General features: G+C 48.8%; 1 long non-coding RNA gene across 4 annotated transcripts; it reads right to left on the bottom strand.

Annotated features, from left to right (window-relative positions):
* Positions 1-10458: 10458 nt before the first annotated feature.
* On the bottom strand, positions 10459-22123 carry LOC142419165 (uncharacterized). Of its 4 annotated transcripts, none has more exons than XR_012778496.1 (6): positions 19200-22123; positions 18782-18894; positions 17683-17978; positions 17019-17207; positions 14016-14522; positions 10459-10524 (listed from the first exon to the last, which is right to left on the bottom strand). It is a non-coding gene; the product is annotated as an uncharacterized LOC142419165 (long non-coding RNA). The 4 variants fall into 4 exon arrangements; XR_012778497.1 differs by lacking the exon at positions 10459-10524 and having other exon boundaries at positions 10534-14174; positions 14276-14522; XR_012778495.1 differs by lacking the exon at positions 10459-10524 and having other exon boundaries at positions 10534-14522.
* Between the last annotated feature and the right edge of the window lie 1518 nt (positions 22124-23641).

The following is a 23641-nucleotide window of genomic DNA, read 5'->3' on the forward strand; positions in this document are numbered from 1 at the left end:
TGCAGGTAGCTGTTTCAGAGTAAAATCTTCCCCGGTCTCTTCATGTCAGGGACTGGAGATGGCGTTTGAGAGGCAGAGCCAGCAAATCAACGACTCGAGCGAGATGGAGAACGTCTGATACGGCCGTGGACGGCTCTGCGCGCGCCCGGGGCCGGCAGTCCCATCGCCCTCCCTCCCGACATGCAGGGGTGCTGCCTAGGGTGGGACTTTGGGAATAAAAGATCCCAAAGGGCTCCCAGTGGGATGAGCGCTAGGCAGAAACCTGGCTCCGTGATGGGTGTTTCTCTCTCTGCATCAGCAGTGGATACATGAACAAAAAGAAGTCTTTTCGCTTTGGTAAGTGAAGGCCAACACCAAAACCCCAACAGCAGGAGCAGGTCCTACCTAGCTCTGCACTGATCCTGCTCCCGAGGCAAGCGGTGCCGCAAGCCGCACCACCGAGGCTGAGCTACGGCAGCTCGGTGAGAGCCAGGGCCCCGGGGCAGGCTTGAGCTCAGCCCCGAGCAAGTGCAGCTCGTTTGTAGGGAGCCAAGGGCGTTGTTGTCCAAGCCCCGTGTTGATGGTGCGAGACCACGAGAGGCTGCGGTTCAGACCAGAATCTCTGCTGGCACCAGCAGCGACTGCCACATCCAAAATAAGGACAAAAATGGCCCTTGAAGCTGATCTACCCTCTCGATACTGAATTTATCACAACCTTTTCTTGGTGCTGAACACCTGAGGGGAAGGCTTTTTTTTTTTTTTGGTACAGTGCTTAAAGGAATGACAGCAACGTCCATCATTATCTGGGGCTGTTTGCATGGGTGCAAGAGTCATTTAAACACGGTTTAAATGTTTCAGGTTTTGTTTGTTTTGGTGTGAACTGCTTCTCCCAAATCTCATTGTAAATAATCCCAGTTGAAAAAAAAATTGAGTATTAAAAAATCAGCTTCTCCGTTGTGTCCTTGGAACAACAGCGTGTTTACCCCACCGGGACGCGTGGCTCTGGCTGCACCGTGTGCCAGCGCGATGAGAGGACAACGCCTCGCAGAGAGGTCGTTTCCCAGCAGAAGCACTATGACTAAAGGCACAGAAAATGTTCTGTGCACATTTTCCTTGTCTTTCAACAAACAACGTTTGCAGAACAAGTGCCGTACATCACTTTATTAAACCTCGTTTGTTTGATTGTCTGATGTTTAAGATGCCCAGCCAATTCCTGGATAAATAAATGAGAGCCCAGTCTCATGGAGTGATCTGCAGGGCTGGGATCATCGGGGTGTGCGTGCGTGCACGCGCGTGTGTGTACGTACGACGATGAAGGCTTCCTCACTCTGCGCTGTGCAATAACCAGCAACGGTTCTGGCCTCAAAGAACCGGCAGGGCGATGCACGGCAGTCCTTTAGCGTGTGTTCTTGCGGAGATGCTCGAGCTGCACTGAAAGCAGGAGGTTTGGGGCTGGGTATCTTTACTGACCTGCCCCCCCCCCCCCGGGATGCCCGACCCTTCCCAGTGCTTGTTTCCTAGGCGTGGGCTCACGGACAGCGGCACGCCGGGTACTTCTGGGGGTACTGAGTACAGCTAGAAGCCGCCGCTGCCAGTTTTGTGGTAGTTCAGGGTGTTCTGACCTCCACAGCCTGGCTGCAAGGGGAACGGATGCAGGAAAAGGAATTTACTTTCTCTCCCGAGAGGCCTGGCTGCCGCAGAGCGCAGGGGAAGCTCTCCCGGAGGCTTGATTTGCACGGCGGGGTAGGACAGGGAGCTGGGGTTGGCTCTTTGGTTTTTTGGCAGTTGTTTATCTAATCAGCGCTACTCGCCGTATCGAAAGTAGGAGATCTAATCAAACGTCAGGTGCATTTTTCACAGCTCAGGGTATGTCCTACAGCCAAGCAAGACAATAAAGTTACAGTCAATTGCTTTGGCAAAACAAAAGCTTTCTCTAAAACATCCAGATTGAGGGAAATGCCGAGAGCGGCGGTGGCCGAGCAGGGACCGTGCCGAGCCAGCGGAAAAGGCTACGCTTCCAGCTCAGGAAGTTTTTTGCCTGTGTGTAAGCACAGGCAGGCTCAGCTCTGGCCCTGCCAAAAAGGTTATTATTATTATTCCTTCCTTATCAAACCCCTCGCATTCCTTCCTTGCCGGTCCCACCGTCTGCCAGGCAACCTCCTCCTCTCGCCATCCTGCACTGCCTGCGGGCTTGCAGCTGCTTTTGGGCCACTTTTGGGGGCTTTTGGGCGGCTAAATCCATCTCAGCTTCCAACACCAACCTGCTTTCCCATAAACATGGGTCAGGGCTCTTGCCTGGTTCACGATCTCACGTCCTGCTCGTATACAGTGCATATACAGTCTGTTTAGCTGGTGGGGATCCTTATATTGGCGTGAAATGCCCTGATGAAAATAATCAGCATGAAAGCATCCTCTGGAGAAGAATGGTGGCAAATACAAATACAAGGTGTTACAGATAAATATAAATGTGACACAGCCATTAAAGGACATGTCCATGTCCCAGCCTGAAACAGAAGCGGGAGCTCTGACACCCATCCAGGCAGCCCTCGAATCCTTCTGCAGGTTGAAATCAAAGGCTGTTTCAGAAATGAAGAAACACCTTCCTATCTGAACTGCTATAAAATGCTACTGTGAGTTTAAGGTGGCTTGCTCTGTGTATTGCTGAAACCAATCAAATTTACCAGAGCAAACAAGTTTTAATTAAGTCTTATTAGCTCTGCCCCTCAGTGGATCTTCCATCCCTTTCATAGTAAAAACAGCACAACCCTCCCAGCTGAGAAACCTCCTGCCCTTCAGTATCACAGGCCCTTCACAGCAAAACAGCGTGTCCCAGGTCAGAGAAAAGTAGCTCCTTTCTCTGTTTGCTGGTTGTTAATTTCTTTTTCATTGATTTAGCGCTGGGGAGAGCTGCCCCGATGCCTGAGACCCCTCAGCAGCAGGATCAGTCTTGCACCAGCAGCGAGATGCCCAATTCCTACTCGTGGCCCTGTGAAGATACCAACGTTTTGCCTTGTGCTGTGAAAAAAGCAGAAAAAAGATGAGCTCTCCTGGTGCTCTCCATGCTCCAGATCTGCCGGGACAGATTTACTTGAGCATTGTGCTAAAATTTCAGTTTAAGGGTAGATGCCTCGCATGCCTTGGCGCTGTGAAATTTTCACCGCCTGTAAAATTTTGTTCAATGCAATTTAGCTTAGAGGCTACACAAATGCTACTTCTCTTTACGTGTAAGTGTTCGCCTCTGCAGCACCGGCTGCAGCCCAGCTGAGCGGGTGCTCGGTGCCCGGCGTACCCACCGCCCCGCCGCACAGAAAGGGAGGGGGGTCATGGCCGCAGACTTAAATGCACCAAGGTTTCTGCATGACACTGAAACCACAGCAGAAGTAGTCTCGAGTATATTATATATAACAATGCTGCTATCTGCTGGCTATGCTTTGCTAAAACATTTAATACTTTGCTCTAGAGGGAGGCTGGTACTTAGGTAACGGTGCACCTGAAGAAGAGTCCTGCTCCACCACAACCCCTGCTGCACCCCGGGGTGCCGGCAATACAGCCAAGACCTAGTAACATTGTGAAATTGTGAAAGAAGTAATACATACAGTGGGCTCTGAAGCTCATATTCTAGGAACGGGGAACATCTAAAATGAAATTTCTAAAATGAATTTCCCATCCATCCACTTCCCATCTGCTTGTTCGATGCCTGATCCTGCAAAACTCGTGTGGGAGTTCTACAATATTTGCTGCACCATCTGCTGCAAGGCCACGCAGGCGTTTCGATCCAAGCACGGGGAACGCAGAAACGCAGGCAGGCTTTGATAACGTCCTGAGTTACACTTCAGGTGGCTGATGGAGAAGAGGCTGGCGAAGCAGCGTCGGTGGAGCCAGGGCACGTCCCTGCGGCCGCAGCCTGGGAACCGGCAGTGCCCTCGGCTTCCTCCAGCCAGTCCCGCTGAATTCGTGTGTTGTACCAGTTTTGAGTCAGCCAAAAGCTCAGTCATCATCAGATGGCCGTAAAGACGTCTCCCAGCATTGGTAAAGGCCTCATTTCCTTTTCTTTCTTCTAACCGTAGAAAAGAAACCAGCGTCATGTAACACCCGTGTACATAATCTGTCTGCGCAGATGTGGTATTTCTGCCTTTGCTTTCAAGGGAAAGGGAACAGCATCTGTGTAGGGCTTTTCCATCCCCCAGAAAAAATGATATTTACAACTATTTGCATCACTGGCACTTCACAGGTGTTTTAATTCTAAGTCTTTAATCTTAGCCTTCAGATCCATTTAATTTGCTGGTGTTTTGATTTGTAGCAACAGACATAAATGAGATTATCTGTCCCCTGAGATAAACTGTCAAAGGCAAATGCTGAAGAATTGGGCTCTAAAAACATTTTAATATGCTCGTGTTGCAAACCCTTGAGGTGGAGCCTGAGACGAACGTAGATCAGCGCGAGCCAGGGCTCAGGTCTCAAACCCAAGGCGCCGCGTGAGAAGGACCGTGGGGCTGATGCACGGAGCTGTTCCCGTGTTTGCAGGCTCACCTGCTCCTTTCATTTCTTGAGGACCCACGAGGGTCAGAGGAAACCCCTTCATAGCGTGCAGAGACAGTGTGCTAAGGGCTGTGAGGCTTCACGGTTTTGTTTTAACCTTAAAAAAACCAGGCGAGACAAGAAGGGGTAAGCCTGGGATGCTGTTTCTTGGGAAGAGGGTTGGTTTGGGGAGGACGGCCGTGGCGGCAGATGCGGGAATTGCATTGGGTTAAGATTTTCCTATTGAAAATTGTCCATGTTTTTTTTCTGGAGGAAAAAAAATTTGAACAGTTTTTCTGTTAGTTTTCTAATGGGAAGTTATTTTGTTGGGGGAAAAGGAGACTAGCTCCAGGTTGCCACTCCAACTGTAGAAAAAAAAAGAGTCTGAAACCAATTATGCCTCTTTTTGCCTTGCATAAGACATAGGAGATGTCCCAAGGGCCTGTACCTAGAAAGTTCATTTTCAGGGTACATATTTTTTTTTTATTCCTGTAAATTAAACAATACATTATGCTACCAACCTTTGGTTATTTATTTACTATTTCTGGTATTTTTACTTGTGATTTTTTTTTCTTCATTTTTTTTAATCTTTGAGTTTGCATCTTCATTCTTTTCTTATCTTCTGCCTGCCCCAGGGGCTTATTGCTGCTTTGGCAACATGCTAACGTGTTTAGGAACGATAAGACGTCTAATTAATAGTATAATTAGCAGTACAAGGTCTTAATAGCTTATTAAAGGAAATACATTCAGAAAATTCTTTTCCTTTTCTTGCGTTGGTACAATATAATTCACCAGCAAATGATAAAGCAGTTTTGAACGGCGTTCAGACTTTTCGTAAGGAAAGTGGCGCCGGATTCGTGATTTCATGGGGGGATTTTGCACCACTAATACTATTATATTTGTTGTTGTTGTTTAAAGACAATTTAACAGATTAACAAAAGCAATTGCAAAGGAACAATGTCACTGTGGTGCAGCAGGCAGGAGCCTGACGAGCCTGAAAGCGGAATTAAGTAAAACTGCCTTCCCTACGTCTGCATATAAACAAATCCTGGGGGAAGGTAAACTTGCTCTTTAAGAGGCTCCGGCTGAAATGTCAGGTCGTGCTCCGAGCTGGGGCAGCTCAGCCGCTCGCAGGCTACGATCCTCTCCGCTCCTTTTTCACTAATATTTGCTAAAACTGATTCTTTTTATATGAAGGCATCCTTGGTTAATACACTCCAGCAGAAAGGTCCACCTATAAACCCTGTGGATGCCTCTTGCTTTGACCAGTAAGAAACTCAGCGTTAAATCCCGCTCGCAGGCAGAGAGCAGAGCCGGCGGAGGGAAATCAAACCACTTCGCTGCAGCTCGGATTCCCCAGGCCGCCGTGTTTTTCCTCTGACCCACACAAAGATTTCTTTCTAAATTTATCACAGCGTTCATCGGCAGTCCCACTTAGTGGCAGATTAGGAGGCTGGGCAGGCAGGGCCCATTCAAATGAGGGCAGGGGAGCCTGAAAAAACACGCGGGGATGACGCAGGCAGCGAGGCGAGGGCAGGGAGCGGCGAAGGGGCAGGTGCAGCCCCAGCTCAGCTCCCACCAGCCTCTCTGCTCCAGATTATCCTTCCCCGGAGCCCGGGCAGGCTCGCTGCGGCGGGAATGCTGCACCGAGATGGCAGCACCCCAACTCCTGGCTGGGTCCAGGGAGGTTTGCTGGTCCCCGGAGGCCCCGGTGCTGGCACTGCTGGGGAATTTCCACTGGGCTGCGGAAGGAGCTGCTGGCCTCTGCGTGGGTTGCAAAGGCGAAGCAGCATTTGGCTGCAGCGGTGCGTGCTGGAGCGGGTGTCTGCGCAGGACACCCCGTGCAGCGGAGCATCCCCCAGGCTCCCGAGGCCTCTCGTGTCCCCCCAGTTCATACCTGCACGTCCTGGGCTTCTGCCCTCCTGGATCCGGCAGCCTTTGCCCCCCCGGCTGGTACGTGTCTGTGGGGCCAGAGCTGTTGTTCTGTGCCCTGCGGACCCCCACGCCGGGGGCACAGAGCGGTGTAAGCCGTCCCGCCGTGAATGCGCGGGTGCCAGTTGATGCTGGCCGCACGCTTTGCAGAGCTGAAGCCCTACACAGGGAGTATGTGCCGTGTTTGGAATCACACAGGGAAATTATGCAGTTGCAAGGATGGCATAATTGAGAGAATGCTCGACTAGCGCAATTTTCTTATGTGCCTGTCAGCAAATCACTTAATCTGTGCTGTGCCAAGTTTCCCATCCGTTAAATGGGGAATGATTATCCCCCTACTTCCTAAGAGGGAACGCGAATAATACGCACTAATGATTGTGGAGGTACTGGAAGGTGGCCACGGAGATGCGCAGTGACACACGTAGTAGCTGCAGCCCTGGAAGGAACACGTAGCACTTTAAAACCAACCTTTAGAAATTAATTTCTCCTCCTGCTGCTTTGGTATTGAAGAAAATCCCGAAATAGATCTGTCCCTCCCGTGCAGGATTTTAAAAGGTTTCTCTGCCATTCCCTGCGTCGGGACAGCCCAGGTCCGCTGGAAGGAAGAGGAAAACGCCGCCCCGTGCCGGGAGCCGGCACCTCGGGGGAGGCCGAAGCGCACCCCTCGCCCCCCAGCCGCCCCCGGCCCCCCCGGGCACACGCTGCCTCCTGGGAGTTGTAGGCAGCGCGGGGTGACCTTGGCTCGGCGGCCCGCGGCGCTGCGCCGGGCGGGGGCGGCCGGAGGGGGCGGCCGCCTCCTCGGCCAGGGGCCCGGGGGGCCCCGCCGCCTCCCCCGCCGCGCTCCCGCTCCCGCTCCGCCCCGGCCCACGGCAGCCCCGGCGGCCGCTGCGGCCCGCCCCCCCCCCCCCCCCCGGGGCCGGGCCGGGCCGGGAGCCGCGGGGATGCTGCGCAGCAGGCAGGTACCGCGCGGGCGCGGCGGGGGGAGCGGGGCCGGCGGGGCCGGCCGGGGCTGCGGGGCCGGGGCCGTGCCGCGCATCCCGTGCGCATCCCACGCACATCCCGTCTCCCTCCCACGCGTTTCCCACGCACATCCCGCACGAATCCCGCGCCCCACCCCACGCACAGCCCGGTCGCGTCCCGGCCCGCCCCCGCCCGCCGGGCGCTCCCCGCCCCGCGGCGCTGCCCGCTGCTCCCCCAGCGCGGCCGGGGCCGGGCGCGCAGCGATGGGGAGCGGCCACGGGGCTCCCGCTGCCAAAGGCGCCCGGGGCTGGGTGGGCACAGGCGGAGCGGGGGTGGCTGGGGGCTCCGGCCCGGCCCGGCCCGGCCCTCCCCGGGCTGGTCTGCTTCGCCAGAGCGGGGGGGATGATTTAAAATGCCGCTACTGCTACTGCTACTGCGGAGAAGCAGCAGCAGCTAATTCCGTTACACTTCAGGAAAAGCTCCGCACCTTGGGCAGCTCTGCCCAGGCTCGCTCCTTGCTAGCGGGTAAGTGGGAATGACCGTCCTAGGCCCACGGGAGCAACGGGTGGAATTTAAGGGGTCCCTCACTTATTTCCGTTTTAACACAAGGCCACGGGGGTTGAAAGAGGCTCCTTTACAGCTTCATGTTTTCTCTGCTTTTATATTTAGGGATAATTGCTCCAGATAGCATTGTAACTTCTGTGCGATGGATTGTTATGTTCTTGCTCCCTTTTTTTTTTTTCCTCTCAGAATATATGATGTAGTTTCTGTTTGTAGACTTTTAATAGCGAGGTGGCTGAGACAAAGTTTACTCAATAAACTTGCCTTTCCCCTTGAGCAGCTTTAGCTTAGATAAATGGGCTTTCAAGTCCCGGTTTAGCGTGGGACTAGAACTGTTTACCATTCATCATTGTTAGTTAATTGCTATTTGGTTAAATATTTATTTTGGATTAAGTTCTTTTATGCTCTTTTCTTAAAAAACAATAAATAAAGGTGTGTTTAGTAATGTGGTAAAAGGCTTTCTAGAAGGCTTTTTAAAGATACTCTGCAGTAGGGAAGCTCCATAAAGTTGTTTTCTATATTTTGTGTGTAAATTTTCTTACTTGTAGTTTGCTGTGGTGGTATTTGTAATTAGCCAAGCTAAAGCAGCAGGGATATCTGACTGCTTTCTGCAGTGACTGCAGACTTCTTGTCTTTATTACCGGTTTCATTTCTTACTCCGAAAAGAAAAAAATACGGTTTGCCTCATTGTTTAAATCCCCCAAATCCAAGTCGTGGCCTGCAAAATGACTGTGTTCAGTGTAGGAGGGCAGTGCAAAGGAAGGACAGTTTTGGAAAAGGTGCTGAGGATGGACTTCATTCAACATGCTTAGCTAGGAGCCAGCGGCACCACCCCTGCTCTTCCACCCCACCCACCCCCGTGGAGGTTTAATGAGCAGCAAGGATGAGGATCTGAGTTTCAGGGTTAAGTCTCAAAGCAGCCCTTTGCTTGCAGGTACCAGGATCCCTCTCCCTGCAGAGGCGAACGGAACCAGCGGCCCGCGAGCACCTTCGCTGCATGGGGCTCCCCCGGGCCACCCCCCGCCTGCGCAGAGCCCGGCCGGCGGATGGGACCTCACCTGATGGTCGCACGAGACGGCGGTGCGGTGCCGGCTGAGCGGGTGGATCAGGTGGGGACATGAATGGGGGGGAGGCCTGGGAGAGACAGAGACGAGCAGAAAGCCCCCGTGGCAAGCGGCAGCACGCTGCAGTCTGCTTCTGCGGGAGGCTCGGTGCCCTCTATGAAGGGCTGCGTTTTGTAGGGCCTTTTTTGGTACAGTGCTGCAAACTCCCGTGTCCTGCAGCAGTGACCCAGTCGTTATATAAACAAGGGTTTAATTTTGGAACTTTAATATTTAAGAGGCTGAAGTTTCTTTCGCTCAGACATGTTCTCATACACTGCCCATTTGACAAAATACTTCTTACTTACATTATCAGTTGCTAACAAAGCGTCCTGCGGCTGTGTTCATGGTCCATCTGAGTGAATATTTGTACTCGGGGTAATTCCCTTTCATAGTGCCACTCCGTCAGACTGGAGCAGGGTTTTGTAAGACAGCATCGCCCCGGCTGGCCCTTCTGAGTTCTCACCCTGGCTATCCTCTAAGATGAACAGGGAAGACAAGTAACACGAAAGGGTGTGTGGATGCTAAGAGCAGCAAAGGCCAGCATGGGTAGTTACCTACCATAACATTACCATTACCAACCAAGGCCCTTTGGAATACAGGGATCCATCCTGAGATGGGATAAATGACTTGTATAACTCGTGTACCAACTCCTGCAAGGAGAGAGGCTGGAGCAGTGTTGATCCTCTCCTGCTGTCTTCTGCAGAGAATTTGCCCCTGGCTTCTTTCTGCGGGCAGAAAGAATCTGTAATCATTCCGCACCTACTCAGTTTAGCGATGGTTACACAGGTATCTCCTTGGAGGGGACAGAAGCTCAGCTCGTCACTTGCTGCCAAAGACAAAGACATGGTTTCTCATCTACTGTCCTGCTGCAGGTGTGTTACCAGCACTTCAGCCTTGACTGCTCTGTTCTAAAGCCATCAAAGAAGTTAAGAGGAACAGGAAACAAATCGCATTAAAAATGCTTTGGAGGAAGGAGTTACCATGGAGATGGAAAGTCGGGTGGTTTTTTTGTCCATGCCATTAGAAGGCAGTAGGTCCTTCTCAACAAACTTGTGTGGTCTTGATAACATGACTTCTGTCTCTCTTCCTTTGCGATGGTCTGAAGTTGTAAGGCGTCTGCGTGTTGGTTTTAGTGGTTTCCACCACTGCCATTCTCTCCAGTCACTGAATTACTAAATCTCCAGCATTGAAGCTCGCTGATACATTAAACCCGGGCCACTCCGAGTAGTTCCCTTCCAATGCCAGTTACCTAAGCGTGATGCATTTCCCCATCTCGTGGTCTCCGTGAAATGGATTTACAGAAGGAAGCTTTTGTTCTTTGTGCTGTAGGAATTACCTTAGTATTCTGGAAAAGAAATATCTGCCTTTAAAGTATGATTTAGCATTTCTGTTACACCTTTCTTACCTGGGTCCACTTTCATGTGGTGGCCCTTCCACAGCATACCAGTCAGCTGGCCGTTTTCATAAAGCACTGAAAGAAGGAATAATGCAGGCTTTGCACCCTTTAAAAGTGTTTTAATTGTGCAGTTTTCAGTGCTGCCTATATCCTGGGCTGTGAAATGAGTAGGAACTGTGGTTAGATACAGTATAAAACTTCTCTCTGGTGTGTTTATCTGGCATCCTACAGTTTCAGAGTGCTCTGTGATTGTGGACCGTCACGCTGCCTGCTCGGTACGGTTTGTCACTTAAATGGAATGGTGCAAATATAAGAATTAGCCCTGCCCTGCTGGGATTGTGCAAATCCATCGCGCCAGGAGCCTGCCTTTCACGGTGCCTGGTAGGGAGCAGCCAGGGAAGGAGCATACAGGCCCGGCAGGTAGCTGCACTCCTTCCCACATCCTGCAGCCAGCTCTCCGTGAACTTCTGAGGAACACCACATCCATCGCTTGAATATGTTCAGTTACGGTTTGGGTTTTTTTAACCTATCACTTCGAACCTACGAATCCTGAATTTAATCAGTTAATTTTTTACCCAGCCACTGCACATCATGAGATCCTGCCTTTGTTCCTCCCTGTTTTACCATGGATGCACCTTGCTGATTTTGTATCACCTCCAGACGTTGCCAGCTCACTACATACTTATTTTCCAGAACATTTGCAAACACGTTGAATGCTCAAGCAGCTCCCAGCGTCCTGGCCTGTGTGTTTATGTTCATTTGAGCACCGAGCGTTTCAGTTTTCACCTGTACTCCAAGTTTGGTGCAGGCAGTGAATCGTCCTCCCGAGGCAGCTCTCACCTTGGACAACCTCATTTTAACCTCACTGTTTCGAGGCAGGAATGGCTTTATGTAACCCAGATTTCATCCCCGGGGGTGGCGGGTTTGGTGTCAAGGCTGTGCAGAACCAAATGCTCGCCCGCACAAGTTGGGGCATCATGGACTCTCCTGCCAGTGACCTCGTAGACGTTTCACCTTTAGCTGCAGTTGAGAGGTGAAGAAATGCTCCATCTCCAGCAAAGGAGCTGCAGATCTCCAGAACGACGTTACAGAAAGCGTCTGCTACTCTCACAGAGGGAAACGCTAATGAGAGAGGCCGAAAAGCAAACTCCCTGGGACGCCGGAGCTCCCAGGAGGTAGCTCTTCCTGATGGAAGAGCATGTGTCAGAGGGAAGACTGGGATTTAGGTCTCCGTCATTCTTGGCTCATTGATGTGCACATCTGATGGCCTTATTTTCACCTGTCATATCCAGTCTGCTTCCCTATATTCCCCTTGAGCACCTCTCTTCTCACGCTATCGATGATTGAAGTGGGGTACCCTAAATGCCAGAAGACACCTTCTTGAACAAGCTCCCATTTCACAGACTCTGAATTCTAATGAACATCCTGGACCTTTTACCCTGCCATAGATGTACCTCTTCGAAAGCTAAACATCCTACAGATGTGGGCAGAAATGCCAGAGAGCATTTTCAAAAGGAGGAAAGCTCTATTACTGGCTTCTAGTCAGACTGTAGGACAACTGATCGACACAGAGCAGCAAGCTTATTGCACATGCTGCTGTTGGAATCACAGCTTCCCACCCCAAACCATGCAGCAATTCTTTTTGTGTCTTTGCACGGGGAAGCAGAATTACCACCATCGGCCCACATCTCGCTTTTTTGTTCCTCACGCACGCTGTTCCCCCATGCTCTGCTTTGGCTGCTGGTCCCTGACAGTTCACAGCCCGTCACTGGGTGCCCCTCGCATCTCCTGGGCAACTCTATTCAGTGCGGATAATCCTTGATAGCTCATTTACGCCAGCCGTTACTTTTCTTTGCAATTTTTTGCCTCAGAGAGGAAACTAACCCCTTTAGTACAATTGCGCAATACCGAAATGAGTGTGGAAACCATGTTGGTATGTTTACAAAAGAAAATAGATGTGTTTTCTGTCCTCCTTCGTGTGTGAGGTGACGCACTCAATGTAAAACTAATTGGAATTAAAGTCTTGGTGCCTCCGTGCAACCAGGATTATCATAGTTACAGTGTAGGACTGCCAGCTCAGCAGTCATTGACTGCTTAGAAATGACTTTTCTTCTTACTACTAAGAATCCATTCAATAATAATTTTAGAATCCATGTCTTTTTCATTATTTAAGATACATTAATCTCTTCCCCTCATCTTGGTTTTAAAGACTTTATGAGAATCTGTTGGATCTCTCTGATTTTGATTTAACGCTTTAGTTTCTCAGTACTGATAATTTAGTGTACAAGTGCAGCAAAGTCTTGTAAAAAGACAGCAAAGTCTTGTAAAACCTTCCTAGTGATTTAGGTTTCAGAAAATTTGAAGGCCTATTCCTCTTTTGAGGAATAACAGTTGTTCTGATCAAGTAGATGGACAGCACCTCCTGAAGAGTGGCAACTGTGAAATCCTGCAAGGTAGTCTAAATGGCCGAGGCATTTAGAATCATGGAATCATAGAATGGTTTGGGTTGGAAGGGGCCTTTAAAGATCATCTAGTCCAACCTCCAAATTTGTTCTCTCCTTTCATGGTACCAGGCATCTTCCCTCTCTATATGAGAAATCCCTATGTAGGCAGAGGGTCAGTATGGGCAACTTTTTCTCTTGAATACAATTAAACTCAATGCTGTTGTATGAAAAATACTGTATAAAAATGGACAGCGAAGGACCTCATGCCGCTGCGTAACGCACTCAGCGGGAGGCTGTTTCCAGCTGTTACTTTATTCTCTCTTTTCGAGTGCTCCATGGCAAAATCAGATGAGCCGCGTTCGTGGTGATGCTCCTCTCTCCTGGAGCCGTTGCTGGAGCTGGAGCGGTTGTGCCCCATCCACCCCGACACACCTTCCTCCCGTTGCCAGGGAGCTGATCATATTGCTGAGAGCCGGGATTGTGCCTGAACTGCTCCGGCATTCCTGCTCTTCCTCTGCCTTCTCCCTGCCTCCCGCTCGGCCTCCGCCAGAATTGCATTAGAAACGGTGATCCTGCAAACGCCGCCTTGCTTTTGGGGGTATTTTTTTTTGCAGTTTCAGGCAACTGGGATGTGCACGTGGACAATCCCAGCGGTGGGACTGTAGGTTGGGCTGTGACAAGCAGGGTGTTACTACCACGGGGTGACAGGCACCTCTGCAAGATAACTCAGGTTGCCATGGTTACAGATGGAAAATAGGGCTACGGGTTAACTCGGGCCAGCGTCGCATGGAGCACAACATCCCACGTCTTTGCACACACCTGAGATGGCGAAAGCCGGACTGGCGGCCACCACAAATCCCCGAGTCCCCACCCAGCACCAACTTTGTAGGTTAAACTTCCCGAAACTTCCCGAAGAGAAATCCTTGTGTGCAACAGCCTCAGGGATGGAACTGGGGTCGGGGTGAAGCAGCCTCCTGCAAGACTCCGGCAGAAGGAGCCCGTCTCAGCCCTGTGACCTGTTATTGGTGTGCCCCAAATTTTAAGGCCTTATGTAAGCTCTGATTTTTCTGAGTTTTCACGCTCTGAATATTTGAGGAGTTCTCAGTCAGGCACGCACCTCACCTCTAGACTGTGGTTGCATCTTGGAGGCAAAGCAGGTATCTTCAGCTGGACCGGAGGGCTGGAGCTGATAAAGACTCTGATGGACCAGCCAGCGATGCAACATTTCTGGCAGTTCTGAGTGTCCCCAGAACATGGTCATCTTCAGGACTTGGTGAAAACCTCCCAGGCAAACAAAGGGACAAATGAAGCCTGGAGCGGGGAAAAAAAAAAAAATAAAAAAATAAAAAGAAGTTTGTACCCCAAGCAGAGCTGTTACTCACAGGTGGTTTTGGAAGCTCCATGGAATCGCTTTGGGACGCTGCTGTTTCTCTTTCGCAGTAACCTGCAGCACTGGACGGCCGTGCTAAAGCCTGAGGAGGACAGTGCTGCCAGGCCGCTTTCTGCGTGTTACCGTGCACGAGAGAAACTGCACGTGCACAGGTATCAGTGAAGAGGAGGTCAGGAGCCTGCTGGCAACACCACTCTTGGCTTTTGAAGTATCGCATCCCTCCTTTTGACGGTCCAGCCCTAAGGAATGAAAAGCGACGGGGTGGGAACAGGTGTAAAGAGCAGAGGCTCGTGTCCGGTGCAGTCAACAGGCAAATAAATTGTGTTCACGCTATTAATCTCTTAATAATATGGCTGATCTTTGGTGTGCTGTTCAAAATATGTATTTAAAGAAGTCTTAAAAGTTTATACCTTCATCACAATATATTCTTATTGCTTTGTTTTCTGAGGGGAGGAATAATATTAGAAGCTGGCTTAGAGGCTTAAAACCAGTCCTTGCCATTTCTTAGGTGCTGGCCCTTCCGGCAGACTGAGAGCTAATCCTCAGCTCTCCTTTCCCCTTTAAAGGAGTAAAACGATAACAGTCATGTACGGGCTGAGAAGGAGCTGTTTTGTGTGTTTTTTTTTTTACAAAGGAAAATAGTTGGCAGGAACATGAGCAAAGCTGAAAGTATTTTCATCTGTTTTGTTTTGTAATGTTTAATGTTTTGTTTTCTACTTTACAAATTATACAAAGGAGTCGCTCAAAACGAAGGTCTCCCATTCTGGAAGGAAAAAAAAAATCTATAGTGGGACTAATGTGACTAATCAGAATTGGCCAAGTAAGAAAAAACCTAAAATACCTTGAAAAATGACAGTATCTATTTTTTCTCAGGAAAAAAAAATAGAAAAGCTCAATGTCTGATGGAGATTTGTTTGCAAAATAATTCCATGCTGGGAAGAGTAATCAACTCAACTCGTGCATAAAAAAACTTTTTGAGATTAATTTTTTATTTTGTTAATCGCTTGGATTTTAGAACTTACTAGTGGTTTTCAAATGATTATTGCTATGTAAGTGCAAAATACCTGTCCTGACTTTTAAACTGTCTGTACCCTTGTTTTATGAAAGGCTGCAGAAGAGAACTGACCAAAAAGACACAGTTTAAAGAAAAATAATCTTGGCAGTTTGAGGAGAAAACAGCTGGGAAAGGAGTCTCTTCTTGCTCCCTCTTTTTTTCAAGTATTTTAAAAAGATAATAGCTTATAATTACTTATTTTTAGAACTGTCTAGAAGCCTCGGCCGAGACCCAGAGGCCAGCGTGGCTCAGTGCTGTACAAGCAAAGACGGTTTATCCCTGGCCAAAATAATTTACAATCCCAGTTTCAAGGCTGAGACAAGAGGCAGAGATAAACCTCAGCCAGTACCTGCCAGCACCAAACCCAGCACGAACAGCGACGGTTAGTGGCAGTGTCGCGGTATTCAGCTGAGCTGATGAAACCCCTCCGAATATTATCATTTTCAGCAATAAAAAGCGTTTCAGGGATTTTTTCAGATAAGGACAAATAATTTGTGGCATCGAGTTTTAAATATTTTGGGAGTGTCTTGGCAGCCGATGCTTAATGATGAGCTGCGGGCAGGCGTGGTGCTCGCTCCGTGTGCGTCTGGCAGCTCCGGGGCACTCGTGGGTGCTCCGCTGGGGGTGGGAGTGGGGACTGAAACGTTCGTATGAATCACAGCACATTTCCCAATCTCTCACTATGCCTATAAAATCCAGGCAGGGGCTGGCAGACACATGCATTCAGTGAGACGTGCCCTCATATCCATAGGTGTTTCTAAGTCACGGCCAAGCCTCTCTGCACGCACGCGGCATCGCTCCTTTTCTGTAGGTGCATCCCGTAAAGCAGTGGGGAAAAGGAGGAGGTCTGCTCTCGGAGGCGGTCTGCTGGTGCACAGCAATGCTAAGAAAGCTGCTTAGGAATGTCTGAGCAAATTTTCCTCTGTTTATTCACTTCCCATTTGGAAAATATTGCTTTGTCATATTAAGGTTGGTGAAACTTTTAATGGGAGGTTTTCTTGTACCCAGGGTGTAACTCCGGGGAGCTGGGAGGTGCCAGCAGGACTGACAACCGGGACTGTGGGACAGCCAAAACCTCTGCTACAAACTCAGCCGGGGTACGGGAGACTGGAGCTGCAAGACTGTCTTCTGTGGAGATCAAAGCAGGGATGTGCCCATCAGCGCCCATCAGCCCAAAGGTACCAGCTGTTCTGCAGTGCGTCTTTCTCATTTAATTAGAAATACAAAAAGCAAGCCCCAAATCCTGGATCTGCGTTTCAGTGCAGAGGGCAAATGAAGCTCAAAAATGTAAAACGAAATCTTTTCTGATGAGCTGTAAGTAAAGATACCGTTTACTGAAGCGACAGTCCTGCTCAAAACTAACAAGGTATTTTCCAGACAGACACCCTCTTCCTAGCTCTCCTTTCCTCCGAGAGCCGCTCAGCCGGGCCCTGAGCATCGGTGTTTCCCGGGGGGAGGCAGCCCACCAGCACCGTGCCACCCAGCGCGTCCAAAACCTTACCACCATGCAGCGCAACCTGCCAGGCTGACAGCCCTGGACGGGATGCTGCCGACGTTTCAGATCCTGCCCTTTGTGACGGCTGTGTCCTAATGTTCGTCGGGACTTGTTTTATTTTTTTCTAAAATACCCGAACAGGCTCAGTCAGACACTTTAAATGAAATTTTTGCTGTTCCCCCTTACTTGCGGGAGAGTTGTTCCTCAGATACGTAAATCCAAGATATTGAAGGAGGGGTTGATGGATTTTTCCTTTGTTTTACTGGCTAGAAAGTCTTTCAGTCGCTGGCTGTTTTTCGCAGCAGCAGCATCAATGTGTGCAGACAGAGATCCATCTCGAGCAGAGGGGCCCTTGTGCTTACCTAGTGATTACTGCTACAGAAACGAAACGAAAAAACATAGCATTAATTCCTGGGTTTCTGATAAAACAAAACTAAGTTATTGTAGCTGAAGCGATACATTTTCTGGCTAAATACTTAAGTTGGTAATTAATATACATCCTTTAGGGTGGGAAAATAATTGTTTTCCATAGTTTCATAGGCTTTATGGGAGAAATAAAATACTGTAGTTTGAAAGCAGAGGCTTAAATATGTTTATTTCATACTAAACATTTTGTAATTCTGCTTATGAGATAGTAAGTCAGCTCTCTGTATGAATGTAGTCCAGGAGGAAATAAAACCAGTAGGGATTTACGGCAGTTCCTATGGGACGTACCGGCACACGGCACCGCTCCGGGGGGTCTTAACCACGCCGGGCAGCTCTGGCACAGGAGCAAGCTCCCCCGGGGCTGCCGGTGGTTCGGGGAGCCGGTAGGAAGGTGGGGATGTTTAAATCTTTAAGCACACGTTACCTGAAACCCTGTTTTGCAGTGGTTTGGTCTGGTTTTGCTAACTGGGGAGAACAGATTTCCAGGGCTGGTCGCCGAGTTAAGCCTGTGCTGATCAGCTGGAGCCGGGCAGCCGAAGGCCGGCGAGGCGGGACGCTGCCGTCACTCCCGTCGCTCCCGTCGCTCCCGCCGGAGGACGGCGTGTTCCCGGGGTTATGCAATAACGGGTGGCATGCGCCCCGTGTCCCCTCTCCTGCCGCAGTGGGCACCGATCCCCCCTCCATTCACAGCCTCTGTGTCCCCATGTGAAACGGGAAACCCTGAAAAAGCAGAAGTGTGGCTGTAATTAGGATTAATCTATTTTTAGCAAGCTGCCTGGTGCCCTGTCCATGCTCCAGCTGAGATGTTTAATTCTATCTAGCTTGACTCCTTCTGCAGTTGCACCCAGGATTGATACAAAAATTTTCTCTTAAACCTTGAATTTGTTGGGTTTTTTGTTTTTGCTTTGGCTGGGTATGCTGTTTTTTACAAAAAAACATTTTTTTCCCCCCATGTACAATAGCTGGAAAATGCAGCACTAAAGTAATACAAAGGTTGCTGGATAAAAAAAGTTGTACAACTTTTACTATCATTATTATTCATTTTCCTGTGTAGTTTGGAAACCTAGTCATAGATCAGGAATGTGTTGTACCCTGGGCTGCACAAACAGCACGGAAGGAAAATTGCCTCTTCCAAACTATATTGAGTAAAAGCATGTAGTCATACCAATACAATTTCTGCTAAATAGCATCAGGACAAGATGTTAAAGATGTTGATGAACAGCCAGCTGAGCACCTGGTCCTTTACTGATCCCGTTTAAATATCTGCTCTTCACGTGTTTAACCTTTTATAATGTATTTGTAAAGGGAACTTCAAGTAAGATTGGCAGCTAGGTAGGAAAACACCGGGAAACACACTTGGCTCGAGATCAATAGATTCCTCCGTCCCCGTGACGTCTGGCTTTTGCAAATACTGATGCCCCACGAGAGACTGGCCGCGGGCCGGGCACCGGGGCGGTGGGAGGACGGAGCAGCCCCAGTGCCTCCCCGAGGGCCCCGTCCCTCCCCGGGCAGGGGAACAGTACCTTTAAAAGCAGCGTAAAGGGTCTCGTTGAAGTTTTCCTTGCAAGAGCCGTGCTCTCCGACGGGTGGGAAGCGTGAGGGTGGTCCACTGCCTCCTGACGGGGAAGATGCTCTCCTTGGGATAAAACAGGCTCCTCAGCAAAACGCTGTTCTCTCCCAGAAAATACAGCAATCAGCCCAGGGGCATTTCTGCTTTACATGTAGGGGCAGGGTGTATTTTCCTCTACACCCCACCTGTCCGCCCCCCCCCCCGTGTATTTTGGTGACTCATGAAGCCTCAAAGTGCTGAGCGTGGAGAATGGCTATTTCTGTGCTTCCACTGCAATCCCTGCTACCTCCGACTGTGCCGTCAGTGCACCTCAGCCATGCACAGCACCCCCGCCGGCTCTATTCTTAGCAGCTAATAGCTGAAATAATTACTTTTGTCTCAGCGCTGTTGGCTCCTTAGATTTGGAACTGAGCAAAACCTGCAGCTCGGGGAGCCTGGCTGCCCCCGTTCCCTCTCCCACCGTGGGCAGAGCGGCCGGGGCAGCCGCCACGCCGACCTCCGGGCAGCGTTTCCGTCATCGTGCTGACCAGGAATGCTGCAAGACAGCAAGCAGAGTGAGCGGAGCTGTGGGTTGAGGATGCTAAATACCTTGAACCCCGGCTTCAACACAGGACATAAGCTCTGCTTTGAAGCAGCGTGTATGTTAATGTGGTGCCACCTCTTTGGAAAGGATCTCAGCTCGTCCAGCTGGGATTTTCTTAGACTTCACAGAGTAAATTCCAGGACTGCAGCTTTTCAAAGGGAGGGCCAGGTTTTCACCTGCAGGTTTCCATTTCAGTGCTTGCTTTATTGCGTGGGCTAGGTTTGCAGGAAGAATGCAAGCGTTTTATGCAAATGTGACTACCCAATGCCAACACATCCCCGACAGTTCTTGGGAAAGAACCCACACCTCTGGCTTCGCAGTCTTTTGATCTCAACACCAGCTGCTCCATGCCGTTCCCTTGAACCGCCCCCCCCAAAGAGGACTACGGAAAAACCCCACCCCGACATTGGTGCACAGTTAGTTGTGTACACCCAAGCAGGAGCATGGAATCAACTTTGAAACTATTTCAGAAGGGGTTTTATTGTTATTTAAACGCCTCTCTGCTCTTCCTTCTGTTGGTTGGGACCCCAGTGAGAATAACAGCATTCAGGCAGTGCTGAAAATAGTGCAGAAGCCATTTGTCTGGCATTCGCTAATGCAACTTGCCTGGAAAACAATAAACCTTTCAGAAAAAAACCCTAAACCTAAATGTTTGTTGTGACTCTGTAACTCTTCTGTTGTCACAGCAGAACAAAACCTGACACGATGTAGAATATCCCTTCATGGACTCTGGTAGCTGTGTTAGCAAATATTCCTATTTTGGAGTTGGAAGTCTCCAGTTTCCTGGAAGTCTGCATGTCCTGGTGACCATTAGGGTAACGCTGTAAAACCCCGGATTGTCTGTTGTTGTCCATGTACTTGTGAAAATAGAAGGAAGACTTTGAAGTTGTATTTCTGCTTTTCTTTGAAAAATGAAAGAAAGTACCTCCTCGAAATAATTTCCTATCAATTTCCTCTAAAAGCCACACTGTTCCGGCAGCTTCTGTGTCAGATGACGGTTACGTCTCACTAATTGACTGGGGGCCTTCTGTGCAATAAGGACTATAATTAAGCAAGAGGCACAACTTGAGTAAAATCTGGGAGCAAGGAACTCCCAAATTTCCATATCAGCATTGACCCTGATTCCACATACAATGTGGGTCAAATTATTTAACCTCTATTTAATTCAGCCTTCCCGTATGCAAAATTGTATCAATTTTAAATAAGCAAACATTAAAAACTTACCAGTTCCCATAGGTAACAACTAACATTACTTCTTTATTTGCTGGCAATGTAGACAATTGTTTTACTATAGCAAAGAATTAAGTAAGATTTTTTTTTAAGGACCGTTTACTAGTACAACATTCAGATTAAAAGAAAATTTTAAAAATTAATCACCCTCTGATTGGTGAGGGCTAGGAGAAACAGTCCTGGCAGATGGGCTATCACGTTACAGTTTCTGCTGATATTCCTTGAATGGAGCTGGCTGGGAATTCTGTGCTGAAATAGATTTTTGTTGGAAAAGATCATTTTGCTGAGGTTGTGAGTGTTTTGTGAGGAAGAGGTAGCGCTGACACATTTCACATTTTGAAAAAGAGCTATCCCACATCAGCATTTGAAAAACGTACTATTTGCATTTTAAAGGAACTTTCGGGACTTTTGGGTGGTAAACTGAAGAACGTTGTGCTACGCGTTATTATTGTTAACTTTCACATTGCCCTGTCCACCTTTGCCTGATTCTTTGCTCCTTCCGGTTATTACCAACCGCTCCCCGAGGAGATGTCATTCACATGGATATTGAGGTCAACGGGTTATAGATTTACAGCTGCACAGACTTGCTATGTCTTGGGCAGGAATTTGTTTGGCATAGTCGAGGCCTTTGGGTTATTTGAGCTCAGCCTTTTAGTTAAATAGGAACATGCCCTGATTTTAACAATCGCAGTTTCCTGTAGTCGAGGAAGGTGTGGCCGATGGCATTTAAACGGAAACCTGAGCCAAGGCTTCACCAGCAGGAAGCTGAAAGTGTGGGTGGCACCACGAGGGTTTCGTTCGTCATTAAAAAGACCGAGGACCTTCCTCAGTGGATGGCTGAGGTTATTTTATCACCCACAGTACTGATAAGGTTTTAGATGATGTGCATGAGGGTTAGAGTTTTGTAATGTCAGACTTCATATGTTATTGCTATTAAGGTCATTGTAGCATGACAGCAGAAAATAGCACGGGAGATGCCAGAGAACTGAGGATGCCCCTTTACGTACAGTTTGGCATATAAGCAGCGGCAAGCCCACCCTTCCTTTGCTCACTGATGAACTGCTCCCTGATCCTTTCATGACGCTGAGGGAAACTGTCAATTGATGGTAGACTTGGTAGTGACGGCTGGGGGTTCAATCCCTCCCACCCTCCTTAAGAAATTTATTTTTCCCCTAACATCCAGCCTGAACCGTTCAAGTTGTAAGTCGTGACATCTTATTACTTTGTCTAGCACTACTGAAATTTTGTTGGTTTTTCAGCAACATTGTAAGCACCCATGACACAGTTGTAGTCACCCCTCGCTTTGGAATGGATACTTACACTACATTTGCATGGTGAGACTGATCTCCCCTGCCTCCCATCACGGCCGTGGATTATTTCCATTTACCAAACTTGCTTTCTAGCCCGGGACTTTGCTTTCTCGTAGTCAGTTTTTACAGAACCAAAGTTCTGCCTCCTGCTTTTAGGCAGAGGTTGGGGGGGGGGAACCCCAACAAACAACAAAAAAGCAGTAACAAAACACCTATATGGGCTCCACTTAAACCAGAAAAGCAGCATAGATTTCTACCATGGAATCACGGCCTCTTATTTCCTTACTTCAGCTCACAGAAAATGCCAAAGCCTGTCCAGCATTTAACTGACTCAACTGGGTGAGAAGATGACTTTATTTTTTTGGGCCTCATTATTCAGTTCCGAGTGCTGAAGCTTTCCATTGTGCCATGTTTTCTTAGTTGCGCACTTGAGCGTTTCCCAGCGCAGTGCGGCTCCGAGCCTTCCTGGGAGCCTGAGTACCACCATAAAGTAAATACTTACAGTCAGGTAAAGGTAGAAATGTTCCACAGCTGATCATTTTCAAATGAAAGTAAACCATAAAATAAATGCCGCCTTTCCCCTGAAAGCAACCAAAAATATATAATTTGAAATAAATCAAAGCTCCATTTTACTTGCTTAATATACCACAAGACTGACAAAATCACTGTGAGCTAAAAGCACCAGTCAACTGTCCCATTTCTGAGGCTCTGAGTCTTTTATCTTGCTCCAGTGCCGTACGCAATCATGTTCAGAGCTTCGCTGGGTCTCGCAAGTCCAGCGAGATGGCCTCTGTCTCATCTGCACCGCGCTGGTGTGTTGTAAATCAACTGCACGCTGACGGGGAAAATGGGGAATGCGGAAAATCCGCTCTGACCCTGCACGTTGGTGGAGCTTCTGAGATAACTCAGGGGTAACTGAAACCAGCACAGACAGCTTAACATCACATAAAACACTGGCCTACTTTAGCGAGTATCACTGCTGGGTGACTCATTTAAGTAGCCGTAGTGCTCTTACAATTTTACCTTCATTAACTGAAGTAGTTAATGCTTGCAGCTTTGGCCACAAAGCGTATACGTAAGGCTTGAAGTCCCATGGGTTTGATTGCATAAGAAACCATGTCTTCTGGCATTTAGTTGATCAAGCACTACTTCTTTTGGTCACATGGAGGTTTGATTTCCCCTTGCATCAGCTAAAACAGACCTTTTACATTTTTTGTAACGGTGTCTGACTGTTCAATTTGCAAGGGTCATCCCCTTCACCCCACCCTGAGAGCCTGCACTGCTCTCCCAGGTCCCTAGCTCATAGGATCCTTTTCTTTTTTTTGTAGACTCATATCTGAAAAACCGGGAGCTTGCAATTCTTCTCATTTCGTCTGTGCGTAACAGGTGTCATTTTCAGTGTAGTACAGACAAATCCCAAAATAGCTCAGGCTCTTCAGACGCTGTGAAGAGAAAAAATAGTGGTTACTTCAGCTTTGGTTGTAGTGAAAAACCCAAAGCTTGCAGCCAGCTCTGAAGTCCGGAATTAAAATGGCAGATGTAGCTGTGTAGTAGTGATCTCTCTCTTGATTCTGTGTTTTTCAAATGGACTGCTGGCTCTCTCGCTTGCTCTTTTGTATGTGCAGACTGACGCATGAACTCCCTCATACAGTGCTGGCTTTCCATTAGCTTCTCTTTGATTCCCAGATGC

This window comes from Mycteria americana, chromosome 20 (genome assembly GCF_035582795.1).
Source record: "Mycteria americana isolate JAX WOST 10 ecotype Jacksonville Zoo and Gardens chromosome 20, USCA_MyAme_1.0, whole genome shotgun sequence".
In the NCBI taxonomy this organism is placed as follows: Eukaryota; Metazoa; Chordata; class Aves; order Ciconiiformes; family Ciconiidae; genus Mycteria; species Mycteria americana.